Source organism: Sphaeramia orbicularis, chromosome 10, assembly GCF_902148855.1.
Source record: "Sphaeramia orbicularis chromosome 10, fSphaOr1.1, whole genome shotgun sequence".
NCBI classification, from domain to species: Eukaryota; Metazoa; Chordata; class Actinopteri; order Kurtiformes; family Apogonidae; genus Sphaeramia; species Sphaeramia orbicularis.
Window position 1 is genome coordinate 41871032 of NC_043966.1, and position 14329 is coordinate 41885360.

The window sequence follows — 14329 nt, forward strand, 5'->3', positions numbered from 1 at the left end:
CAAAAAATAAGCTTTTGCTTGTAGCCTATTCCTTTTTTTGTTTTTGTGTTTATTGTGGTTGTTGTGCTGTGTGCAGCAATTACTGTACAAACCAAAAATAAACCATTCATTCATTCATTCATTGATAATGTTGCCCCTGAGTCAAAAAAAAAAAAAAATCAGTTAATTTAGTTTATTTTCTCAACTACCAATGGGACCAGAATCCTTTGCAGTACACTGCGACAGTCATTCACAGGAATGACATTTGAGATTCTGCTTTTGCTTCTGATTTATTTAAATGAAGGCTTGAATCCTCCTCAGTTGGAGGTTGCTGGTACAAACCCTTCCCTCTGGCTACCGAGAACTGAATGTGTTGAGTAATTCAAGCTGTAATGTCCATGTAAAGGCTAAGGGAACGCCATATTTCAAAACTTCCACTCAGTTTCATTCCCCCTTTTAAATGAATAGTTCAGCATTTTTTTAATGCCACGGCAGCAAAATAGAGCTAAATCTCTGACTCCCGCTCCACGAGCCTTCTGCTGTATGAAATATGGATTTCTAGACAGATGCTGTTGAATTGATGTGGCAGATTAACAATATTGCATTTTTAAAGCGAGAGAGCGTTTGACAGGAAGAATTGTGGTCTTTGCAAGCCAGTATCCTCTGTGCAACTCCTGTTTCCTCACTGCTGGAACTCCCACATATATGCTGTAATGGTTTCATCATTTGGATTGACCAGTCTGCTCATTTGCCCTTCTAGTGAATGATGTATGCAAGAGAGAGCTGTTTAAGGCCAAGTGTTATAACAGAGAGCCAAAATGAGGAAAGAAGATAAGGCAGAGAGAAAGAGAGAGAGAAAAAAAAGTTTAATAGTGACATTTTGATAGTGAGCCAGTGGTTTTGGAGCCTCTTGCCTGGAATCAATATTTGAACTGTGATCCTGTTGAAATATCCTCAAATATCAGGTAAAAGCTTTGCCCTCATTGCTCTTTTATCAGCTCATGCACACAATTTGTCTTTACAGTGTAAGAAACCATTGGCTGTGAATGTCTTTTTTTTTTTTTTTTTTTTTTTTTTTGGGCAGTGACCCCTAAAAATCAGCTATTGTATCTTAAAAGAAATTCCAAGTTAGACTAGCTCCTTCCCATAGCATTAAGGTTTTCTAATTAGGCTGAAAAAGAAAGCAGTTCAGTCAGTCTCTCTTTTGGCTTCTGCTAGATCAAAGCATAAAAGTTAATAATGAGGTCAATCCCTGGATTATCCCTTTCTATAAATATTGAAAAAAAAAAAAAAAGACAGAAAAAAAAGGGGCTTCTGTGTGGAAATGGCATCTTTATCATAATCCCTCCCAACTCTGGAACACAAAAACTGCTTTTTTTTTTTGCGTGTGTCAGCAGAAGTTTTTATTATTATTTTTTATTTCCAAACTAGAAAGAAAGGAGTAACTGACTGACCCAGGTCATCTCTGCAATAACACTTGGTTTATGACCTTGGCCCAGAACAACACAAATGTAATATACCTGCACAGACAAAAGTTAGAAGAGCAATATAAGAGCAAAAGAGCAATATCTGATGTTCTTGCGGCTCCATTCCCCCCTTTTTATCAAAAGTCATCGTCCATCCAGCTATTAACACCTTCAAACTTTGTGGATTTACCACCCGTTTCTGTTATTTCAGTCTCTCAGCTTTGTTTTTGTTCAACAGTAGGTGATAAAACTCTCTGTGGTGGTTAATAATCTGTAATCGTTCCACCTCTGACACATTACCCGTTCTGTGTTTTGGTTTTAAATGCTTGATGTTTCTATTAAATGAATTTACACATATCTGTATACTCAAACAAAATCTGAACCCAGAACACATTCAGCAAGCAAGGTTATCAGTAACACAACTTTAGACAAAAATGTAAAGCAGTGGTCCCCTAACCTTTTCATCTCACTGTCCCAAAGTGAAATTTGCATCTACTTGGGACCCAAAGTTTGAAACAATTCATTAAGAACTATCATAATACATCCATTTTATTCCTAAAAATGAACATTGCTTTGTCTCTTGAAATGCATGTCTTGTGTGAATGAGTGAAAATGTATAGACCAGTTTCATGATGACGTGGGACGTATGCTGCGCACGCACCTTGGAGGCAGAAAGCATGCCGAGTTCGTAGCAAAGCACTGACTGCAAGTGTGAATAATGCCGTCGTCTTGCTGTGCCAGGGGTTGTCAGAACAGAAAGAAGACACAGAAGGATTTAAAATTCTACAGAATTCCTGCTGGCAAACATCCCTTCCAGAAAAATTGGCAAAAGTTATGGTTGCAGGCATTAAGACGCGAGAACTGGTCTGAGGAGGAAATTCAGAATGCTGGTCTGTGCAGTGCACACTTCAGATCTGTAAGTACTGGAGATCTACCATACAGAGGTTGTGTTAACCGGAAATATTCTGTCATTGACAGATTTTTTTTTTTTTTTTAAATAATGGAAAATTCTGGAGGCTGTCCGTCATTTTGACAGATTAAAATACTCAGGGTAATCGTTGTTTAGCTGACTTTAGCCAAAATTAGATGCTACTTTGCAAGGGTTAGGGTTAGGGTTAGGGTTAGACAGCCGAGTCTCCTTAGTTCTTTTAAAGCCCAGTAAATGTGATGGCACTGATAAACGCGGTGAAAAACAGAGGGGCTGATGTGGTGAAGGATGACGGACAAGCAAGTTATACACCAGTTCTGATGGCATTTGGTGTGTTATATGTACGCATTTTCGATTTTGGACAGAAACAGTTAATGGACAGTTTTAGAGCTAACATATTCGCTCCTTCATGAGCCTGGAGGTGTACGCGGCTGATGTAAGCCAGCTGGTAGCTGGTACTGTTTTTTTTTTGCATCCAAGTTTCACGTGCATCACTGTTGTTAGTAAACATTGAAACTCATCTATAACAACGATAAATAATTTGACATTAAACCATAAAGACCCAAACATCCACCATCGAACAAAATCATCTATTAGTCTAAACTTTTTAATACCTGCTGATCTACCAATCTTATCAACACATGTACAGGGTGGGGAAGCAAAATTTACAAGGAGCATTTAGTTGTTTTTTTCTCAGCAGGCACTACGTCAATTGTTTTGAAACCAAACATATATTGATGTCATAATCATACCTAACACTATTATCCATACCTTTTCAGAAACTTTTGCCCATATGAGTAATCAGGAAAGCAAACGTCGAAGAGTGTGTGATTTGCTGAATGCACTCGTCACACCAAAGGAGATTTCAAAACTAGTTGGAGTGTCCATAAAGACTGTTTATAATGTAAAGAAGAGAATGACTATGAGTAAAACTATTACCAGAAAGTCTGGAAGATACTATTAAAGAAGAATGGGAGAAGTTGTCACCCGAATATTTGAGGAACACTTGCGCAAGTTTCAGGAAGCGTGTGAAGGCAGTTATTGAGAAAGAAGGAGGACACATAGAATAAAAACATTTTCTATTATGTAAATTTTCTTGTGGCAAATAAATTCTCATGACTTTCAATAAACTAATTAGTCATACACTGTCTTTCAATCCCTGCCTCAAAATATTGTAAATTTTGCTTCCCCACCCTGTACATAATTCGGTGTAAAATGCACTTTGTCATCTTATCATGATCACCAGATATGATCCATTTGGATGTTCAGAGGCTCCGTAGTTACCATGGAAACACCATCATCTTCTTCAACATTAATTCACCAGTAAAACCCATGGAGTTGGATCAATGACAGTGGATGGACACACTTGCCTGTATGTTCACTTAATGATATCTCTACTGAAAAAATCACTTTTTCTTCAGTTTTCTCTGTTTTGATTTAATAACCTTTGTACTGACTCTGAGTTTTCATGACCATCTAAATTAAATATAGGAAGTTAAATGTAGGAAAATACATGATTTACAATGAAAGATGCAAAATATAGAGGATAGCGTTATAATAAATGGTGATAAATTACTAAAGAAAAACCAGTCGTGAAAAAAATTATTAGACCATCAAAAGTCATCAAAAACAATGGTTATGCAATCCAGTACTAACTCCTGTGTGTGTCATGTGACTAAAACAGACAGAAAAGAAACATGGAATGCCTAAAAGCACTGTTTTTGTCAGTACAATGCCATAGATATTGATGGAAGAACTGAAATGATTTTGGTTATTATCAAGAAAACATACAAAATAGATAGATATCAGCACTGAAATTAAACTCTTATAAGCTATTTTTGTTGTTATCATTATATTTGTCCAAACAAATGTACCTTTAGTTGTACCAGGCATTAAAATGAACAAGAAATTGAAGAAAACAAGGGTGGTCTAATCATTTTTTTGCAACTGTATGTTCAGTTAATTGCTGATAAAAGTTACTTTTTCTTCAGTTTTCTGTTTCTGATATAATAACCATCAACTCTAATCTGAGCTTTTATGAACATCTATATGATCAGTAAATTAAATATAGGAAAATACCTGAGTTTCACTGAAAAAACACAAAATACAGAGGATAGTATTATAATAAATGTTGATAAATAACTTAAGAAAGGCAAGGCAAGGCAAATTGATTTATCCAGCACCATTCATACCTGGCCCAAGGGCCTCTCCCCTTGGGCTCGGTTCCTAATAAAACATCAAACAAGAGGAAAGTGTAGAAAAGATGAAAAAAAAAAAAAAAAGAAGGAAATTAAAACAAGAATAAGAGACAGTTAAAACAGATAAAAACAGTGTTGAGTAAATTAAGAGGCTTATATAGAGAGGAAAATTCATTTGGGAAATCCATCCATCCATCCATCTTCTGAACCATTTAATCCTAGTGAGGGTTGCAGGTGTAACGTTAACATTTGGGGTGTATTCTACGAAAGCCTGGTTATGTGTCGACTTAAATTTTTCTATGAACACAGGGCTAAAAAAGATGCAAAAAGAGGAAGCTTACACCTCTGTCTAACTTTAAAAGATGAAGTCTTTTGAATTAGTGGCAAAGCAGCCTCAGAAGATCAAAAATATCCCTTTACAGAAGTAAACAGACTATAAAATGAATTATGGGGGAAAAAAAGTCTTTAGAAGTTACTTAGTATTTATTGATTTCAGTGTTTCTGCTAACATTTAAAAAATCTTTTAGCTTTTTGTCTGATATTGCTTTTAATCGATTTCATATTGAATTACACTGCATAAAAAATATGAGCACAATAAAAGTATATCCCTATGGGGAAAAAAAGAAGGATTTGGAGCATGTGCAAGTAAAGTATTATCAAAAACTATAACAACTTTAACACTGAAGCATATTTTGAAAGGCTTTAATGCTGGTGTGAATATTTCTGAAAATGTCCACCTTAAGGCGGCCTTACACTGTGCGAGTTTAGAGATGATTTCTCACTCATGCGACTCTTTCTGGGATCAGGCCCGATGTGCCTCTAATCGTGTGTCGTGCTTCGTGCAGTGTACATGGGGTAAAGAGAAGCGATTAGCACCTCACGACCACCTCACGACCAGCAATCGTGTGTTCGCAAGGAAAACTGAGCTGTTTGAAATCCTGCTCGCTCCTCGTGAGGGTATCGCATTGTTAAACCAGTGCCACGAGCCGATGTGCCTCAAATTCTCACACTGTGCATGCGCGAACACAGACGCGTACAGTAGTGTACAAGCTGGCTATTGGCCTAGTGCAGTTTAGCTGTTGCAGCTTACCTCTAGTTCCCTTTGCTGTAGGATTGACAGCCCATACTGTCCACGTCTGGACAACCAATTCCTGCACCAAACACATCGTTGTCTTTTCTTCTTTTTTGATTCCTCACAGATAATGGCACATATTACCAAAGCAGCTTGTTGGTTTTTCTTTAGCACTACCATTTCGTGGCTCACGCCAATACACAATCGTCTATATGCACTTTTACGGATTCCTTGGTATTTTTAACGTTGTATTTCCGGATACAACACTCGAACGTGTCGTGCGTCCTCTGGTGTATGGTCCTACGGTGTGAGCAGTCAGGTCGCATACGAGCGTCGGTCCGTACAGTGTGAGAACATGAATCGTGAGCCTGACTGATTCGCACAGTTTGAGATGGAGCTGCGTGCAACGATAAAAAAAATCGCACAGTGTATGGCCGCCTTTACCAGCTCAGTGGAATGTTAACACCTTCTAATCAGAGGTGTGAGCCCCCCACCCCCACCCTAGGTGAGTGGCCATCTGTGAACCCTTTGTCATTTTCAGATAGTGGGAAATAAAGTGGTTATATCTCTATCGCCGCTGCCTCAGTTCGTTAAAACACCACAATCACAAGACAAACCCAAATGGGGTGAGATTAGTGCAGCGTTTTTCAACCTTGGGGTCGGGACCCCACGTCGGGTCACCTGGAATTCAAATGGGGTCGCCTGAAATTTCTAGTAATTGATAAAAATAAAATAAAAACTTACTAATAAAAAAAATATATTGTGAGTTGACAGAGACAATCCCAATCCATAAAAGACATGACAAACTGTGAAGCTGAAACTGAAGCACTGTGGTTCTGTTTATCTGTCAAATGTTCATTGTTGAAGTGTTCTTTAAGGTCTATATATGACCATGCCATGACAACAAAGGCATTTTAATGCTTAAAGAGAATGCCTTGGAGTTTTCTTCCTGTTTGTCATCTACTTTATGAATCCCTTTTACCAAAGAGCACCTCGAATAAACTGTTTTTTGTGTCCTAGAAGCATTCCTTCCCATGATTTTTTACTTCTATTTAATTATCTATCAAGTGCCATAGCTCTAAGTTCTGACAGTGGAACTTCATGCCCTGCTCTAACCCTAACTCTGCCGACTGCATAATTTTGAAAATTGCTGACAAATTTGCAAGAAGCTCAGAGTGGCTGTGGTTGGACAGTGATAGGTTGGATGTCGGAGGTACAGGGCAGAGGAATCACATCCATATTTGGGTCAGAAGGGGTTAGTTAAAAAAAAATTTTGTCCTTCTGCGAACATGTTAAGCACCTAAAAATGCTGAGTTTTATGTATGTGCCATATTTACCATAGTTTTCCTGCTTAACCCTGTTGTTGTTGCAGCATTGTTGTACCTTGTTGTATTGTTGAGCATCTGAAACTTTGAAGTGTGTAGAAGTCAATGATGTAACAACAGCCGGTAATGTAATAATGGCCGATAACACTGGTCAACAACAAATTTATTGTTTAAGTTTTTTGAGCTGATTTAGGATAATTTTGGTGTGCTGAATCCAAAAATCACATTAAATTTGCTCAATCGGGTCAACTTTCTGAACTATGCTACATATTGGCTTTTTAACATTTTTCCTTACATTTATGGGCATTTTCACATCATATGATACAAAATTCTTTCATATTTCTTGCAATAAAGGAGTTCTGAAGATTTTACTTTTGCCAATTTATGATTAATGTTTTTTTTTTAATATTACAGGTGAATGAAATGGCTTCGACTAGAAGATCTTGCAAAAATAAGCCTGACGTATTCTGCTACATCTGCGGTGAATACACCATTGTACCTAACAGGAATCAAGTCACAAGTTTCATAAAGTGTGCTTACCAGTCTTATTTTGGTATTAAACTTGGTGACCAAGATAAAATTTGGGCGCCACACATGGTATGCAAGTCATGCATCAAATTTTTCAAAATCAAATTAGCAAAAAAACCTGACCTGATTGCAGGGCCAGATTAACACTTCATTGTACCCTGGGCAACAATATTCAAGGGCCCCATCATCACAACCCAGGATCCCTATAATCTGGCAAAATACAGAATAAGTTCCAGGAATATATGTAAACATACCCCATACTCCAATATCTAACTATTATCAATTGCATTTTGATGTACAAATGTGTAAATGCTCGTAGAACTATAAGTGCACCACTACAGCCTCTTGTCAAGGCCACTCACTTGCACATGATGATATGAAAACAAAACACATCCTCATCATCAGTATAATCTAAAATTGATCCACTACTTTAGAAAGAGAGGGAAGTGTCCTCCATTTTCACAAAAAATAAATAAACCATTTCCAAAGTATCCAGTATTTATTTAAGAAACCTTTTTGCCAACACAAATGTATTGAATCGTCAGAAAAAGCCCACAGACAAAACACAAACATAATCTGATAGAATCAGATATGAATTTTAAACAGAAATCCCCTTGTCACCTCAGAATTCAACAAGAGAGTTAAAGTAAGTGCAATGTAAACACCTTGAAATCTGCTTTCTCTCAACAATAAACATATCTCAACATTTTCATGGAGCCACCACAAGGAAAAAATAAATATAATGTAGTATAATCTGATAAAATAAACATTTTGGTCCCAGTTTAACTTTTAAACAGAAAACACATCACAGTTCAAGGCATGTCAAGGCAAGGGTTAAACATTTTAATACTAAATACTACATATACTAAATACTATAAACCAGTGCCGGCTGCTCGTCTTTTAGACAGGGGAAGCTCACTGTCGGCTTACATAAAAAAAAAAAAAAAACGAATTAAGAAAATGCTCAGTAACCTTATCGTACCAAGTAGGCTTCTTTTTCAGGGACTGGACCAGTGTCCTCTCAATATCCAGAAGACCTAGGCTGCTTAGATTGCCTTGGCTCATTGTGTTGTGGGTGTCAGACTTCAGCCTTTTTAAACTACAGATGCTCCTTTCACTGCGACTTAGCCGATAGTTTGATTGATTTAACTATCTACAAAACGATATTAAACTCGAACAAGAAATGATTAAATTATGGAACTGAAACAAGAAAACGCTGAAACTATGTTAAATTGAAACAAGGAAGTCCAATGAGTGTGTTTTATTTACAGTGCAAAAAATGAACGAGTAATTTCGTAGTGGTTTCTCTCTTGATTTCCCAGCAGAATGTGTGATGGTATTAAACTGAACTGTCAGTGAAGGAGTAGATCTGAAAACAGCTGTCAATCAAACGGGATTCAGCCTTTCGACCGATCCTCCAATCAGCACGTGGGATTCTGGCATAGCCCGTTCGAGCTCCGCCCACAGCTCCATTCACCCGCAGAGACACCCGGTGTCCGGGGGCGGGACAACATCGTGGCATTTATCCAATTACCGTCCAGTTTTGACGCAATGAAAAAACCTGTTCCACTCAGTCCCATTGAAGCCCAGAGACGGACACAGTCTACGGACAAATGCACTGAGCAGAGATGGAGGAGAAAACACAGACACAGGAATGGAGGAGAAGTGAACAACATCGCGTCCGTTGGTTTGTGATAAAGCTGATTTGAACGAACTCATCTTTGAGATGAACGTGTTCTAACACATTTGTAGTCAATAAAATGTCAACACAACCGAACATATTTAACCATTTAATTTTCATCATTTTAGGGGAAGCCGGGCTTCCACTGCAGTCTATGAGAAATCGCCACTGCTATAAACATCTGGAAAACCGTCGATTTCTCTCAAAGAAATACTTATCTGACCAATACTAACCTTCCCACTTAGCTGCTTCTCCATGTTTGCAATGTTTGATTCGCGTACGTCGCGTATGTCGCGTAGTTCTTGACGTCTCACATGCCGCTCAGTGCACGCACGTTGATTTGCGTCACCGCTGATTCGCTTTTTGGACTGACCAATGAGGAGAGGGTCTCAGCTCACGGTCACAGACAGCAGGAGCAGGGTTTCTGTGCAGTGCAATGGCTCCGGGCAGCGGACAGTTTCATTTATAAGCAAAAGATAACCAGATATTTTCGTTATGCCCGAGCTACCCAGGGCCCTTCAGAGGTCGCGGGCCCCTGGGCAATTGCCCAGTTGCCCATATGGTTAACCCGGGCTTGCCTGATTGAAAAAAACAGATGTCATTTTTGGATTTAGCGGCGCAAAATGGTCCTAATTCAGTTGAAAAAACCTAGACAACTTGCAAAAAATATTTTTTTGTAACCCAGTGTAATGCTATCAATTTGCCATTTTTAAAATGTAATAAGCCAATAACATAATATTTGGCCAATAAAAGTCCTGAACTGATAACAAAATAACTTTTGGCCAATTATAGCCATGTTGGCTGGCTATTAGGTTATTTGCCTGGTAAAAAAAAAAAAAAAAAAAAAAAATCTCTGTTTTGAATGTCGGGTTGCCAGAAATTTGTGATATTAAAATGGGGTCACGAGCCAAAAAGGGTTGGGAACCACTGGTATATACGGTGGACACAACCATAAAGGCACATGTTTCACAGTAAATGAAAATAACATACATAACCTGTTTAGTCATGACTTAAAATAGGGTCACGACAAAAAAGGTTTCAAGCACAACAGTTGTTCTTTTTTTTTTTTTTTTTTTTTTTCTATTATTTGATTTTTTGTGTATTGTTTATCATTAGTATTCTTATTTTTCTATTGTTTGATTTTTTTATTTGTGTATTGCTTATTATTATTTTTATTTTTGTTTCATATGTTTTGTATTGTGTCTGTGTCTGAAATAAACTAACCTAAACTAAACTAAAGGGTTAAGATACTTCTAATATTGGCTTCATTTTGGAGCTGAGGTCCTTGTGCTTTGTTCTGAACACACTGATCATTTTGCTTCATCTTTATTTATCCTGACTTTTGATAACATTAACAAGTATCACACCATATGCTACCTGCTTTAATCCAAATTACTGTAGAAGAACCCGACTCACCTGGATATATGAGCTCCACTGACCCTGTTTTAAACCCCCTCATTATAGAAGTCTCATTAGCGGATCCTAATGCTCTCTAGATTTCCTCCTCCTTCTCCTCCTTTACTACTCCCCCACCCTTTCCCTTCTCTTCTCTTCCCTTCCCTCGCCTTTCTTTCTACCCCTGTCGTCCATATGCTGGCTTGCACAACAGAACAGCCTAATCAATATGGCCGAGGCGATTAATGTGCTGGCGGTGGCGATGTACTTATAAAGAGCTTTCATGGCCCAGTGAAGGATGAAATCACCCTCCGAGTCCTGAGATCTTTAAAACCTGAGGTGCACTGCAAAGGCAAAGACAGACAGGGAGGGGAGGGAGGGAGGGGAAAAGGGGAGAAGGAGTGACTGACTGGATCCCTTCCAATAGGTGAAAATGTTGAAGTCAAGAGAAATGTGAATTCTTCAAGGAGGGCATTGGACCCTCTCCAATAAACCAAGTAAAAGAGGTTCAGGTCCACTTTTGACAGAGGGGAATGTGTTGCAGTAACTGAGTGAAAAAGACTGCAGCACGGACGGAAGGAGTCGGAGAGAGAACGACGTGGCTATTAGTGCTGTTGGTGCTACTGTAACTCCTCTATTTAACGCCTTACTGCTGCCGCTAAAGATCTCTGGGACCGAGGACAAGCTTTTACCATGTTACCAGTCACTACTGATTTTCTACTTCAGTGTGGTGGTGAGGCCTTATACTCAACACTGGTAAAAGTAGAGTTAGGTTTACAAATGAAGCGCCAGGCCAAATTGCATGTATTATATTTCATTTGGTTCCTCTCATTTATTTTACATGCAGTTAACCCATAAGGGTCTGAGCCTATTTTGGCTGTTTTTGAGTACTTTGTGCAGTAGTCTACACCTGGCTTTTCTGCCTCCGTCCATAATAATATCCATTATATAGACTAAATGTCATCTAAAATTAACATTTATTTGCAACATAGTATAGCAAACTATGACATGATCAAAAACAAATTAATGCAAAAAAAAAAAAAAAAGTCTCTGTTTTGAATGTCTGGGGTCGCCAGAAATTTGTCATGTTAAAATGGGGTCACGAGCCAAAAAAGGTTGGGAACCACTGAGCTATATAAAGAAACGTTTGCTATACCCATGTTTGGTATCTTCAGACTTCATCTATCTCATCTGCCTATTATTTTTTCACTTTAACCTACTATAGCAACACAAAAGGACAAAAACCACACAAACAATATCAAATCCGATTTGAAAAATGTATAAAATGTATTGTATGAATAGCGCAAAGATACTTAACAAACCTTTTCAAAGACTTTAAAAGTGAATATTGGTTCCAAATATTAGGTATAAAAAATGGAAATTATAATAAATTAAAAACATACTCAAATATTTGACATAAAAGTATATCTTTACATCGGCGTTTTCTGTGAACTTTCTGAAAACCTTACATTTTTTTTCTCTGATTATGGATAAAACCCTCTCCTTAAACTGTATAATTATATTAGTTTTATTCAAGCTAGGAGTTAGTACAGCTCCTTATATAGTTTGTGTGGTTGCTTTCTTCAGTCCGGCTAATAATCTGGTCTGTACAATGATACTAACCACCTAACCACATCATCCATGCAGCCCAGTATGACATGGATGACAATGAACAGCAAAGTGCAGCCACTGATAGGTCACATATTCTTAGCCTCATAGCTTAACTCCCTGATACGGCCGAATAATTGCAACACATCGGATTCAAGTATTTCTTTTGTAATACTTAAATACAAGAGATAGGAGAGCTTCAGGGTGCAAAGTTACTATCCAAGCTCCACCCACAGGAGTAAACGTCACATCCCAAAAAGTACAAAGACAAACAGATAGCAAATAGTTCGACTCCAGGAATAACCAGGGTTAAGCTCAAAAGGTAACATATTGGGCTGCTTTGCAGAAGATCAGGGTTCGAATCCCAGCTATAGTAGCATTTATTTCAAACAGCAGGGCACCAGAAGTGAAATCTGCCATTGCTTATGCATCTATACCAGTAGCAGCTGCTCGTCTTTCAGACAGGGGACACTCATTGTCAGCTTACATCAAAAAATTGTCAAGTTATTTAAACATAAATTTGGCCCTCCGTTCCTTTTTAAGAAAATGGTCAGTGACCTTATCGTACCAAGTAGGCGTCTTGTCAGGTGTTGATCTGCCCTGCTGTTTAATTCAAAGTTTCTCCTCATAAGGAAGACTATCAAATGGCTTTGCCAAAATCAGGTCAACAACATTAGCAGTCTGCCATCGTGTGCACCTTGCTAGATAGCTAGTTCACTCCGACCTAGCCAACAGTATGACTGACGTAACTATCTACAAAACAATATTAAACTCGAACAAGAAATTATTAAATTATGTAACTGAAACAAGAAAATGTTGAAATTATGTTAAATTGAAACAAGGAAGTACAATGAGTGTGTTTTATTTACAGTGCAAGAAATGAACAAGTAATTTCGTAGTGGTTTCTTTCTCGATTTCACAGCAGAATGTGCGACGGTATTAAACTGAACTGTGTCAGTGAAGGAGTAGATCTCAAACTAGCTGTCAATCAAACGGGATTCAGCCTTTCGACTGATCCTCCAATCAGCACGTGGAATCCCTGGCGTCCAGTCCGGCCGAGCTCCGCCCACAGCTCCATTCACCCCCAGAGACGCCGGGCGTCCGGGGGTGGGACAACATCGTGGCATTTATCCAATTACCGTCCAGTTTTGAGGCAATGAAAAAAACTGTTCCACTCAGTCCCATTGAAGCCCATAGACGTCGGGCGTCTACAGGCAAATGCACTGAGCAGAGACAGTGTGAGAAAACAGCGCAACGGGAATGGATGAGAAGTGAACAACATTGCGTCCGTTGATTTGTGATAAAGCTGATTCTGAACGAACTCGTCTTTGAGATGAACGTGTTCTAACACATTTGTAGTTAATGAAATGTCAACACAACCGTACATATTTGACCATTTAATTTTCGAGGAAGCCAGGCTTCCCTTGCAGTCTATGAGAAATCTCCTCTGATCTATACATATTTAGATTAGATAGACCTTTATTGATTCTTTGGCCAAACCCCTCAGGAAAAACAGGTTCCACCGAGATTTGAACTCAGATCGCTGGATTCCGAGTCCAGAGTGCTAACCATTACACCACGAAACCAGTGCAACTTGGGTGCGTATAAGACTAATCATATCATGAAAATGCATCTTTATTGTGTAAACTTAGTGGTGTAACTTAAAAGCTGTGAAAATATTACCTTACTCAGTATTGCCAGTCCTGGTATTTTATTTCTAACCCATATTTAGCTGTAAGTGTGAGAACAGCTACAGGGACTTCAGGCTGGTTGTTGCAGAGCAGGGTTATAAACTATGAATGTAGCTGTACATGTATGATACTGTATATATTTATCATGTGTTTACTAGGGGTGTGACAATATATCGATTAATAGATTCATCACGATGCGATACGTGACGATTCAATAACGATTCATAAATGTTCAAAAACGATTATTTTTCATTATTACTAAATGACAGAAACACAACAGCAGCGTGGCAGGAAAATAAAAGCGTTACCTCAAACAACAGACCAGGGGAACACAGTGAAACCAAGCGACAGAGTCACCCAACAGGTTTAAAAGCTAGCGTTTGGAAGCAGGGCTGTTGCTTTCTGATGCAGACGCCCGAGCACTGATACAAACTTCCGAACCGAAAGTGTTTTGCCCA

The 14329-nt window shown here is 38.4% G+C and overlaps 1 non-coding gene across 1 annotated transcript; it reads right to left on the reverse strand.

Moving 5' to 3' along the window:
• Positions 1-13694: 13694 nt before the first annotated feature.
• On the reverse strand, positions 13695-13766 carry trnap-cgg (transfer RNA proline (anticodon CGG)). Its single transcript has one exon. It is a non-coding gene; the product is annotated as a tRNA-Pro (tRNA).
• Positions 13767-14329: the final 563 nt, after the last annotated feature.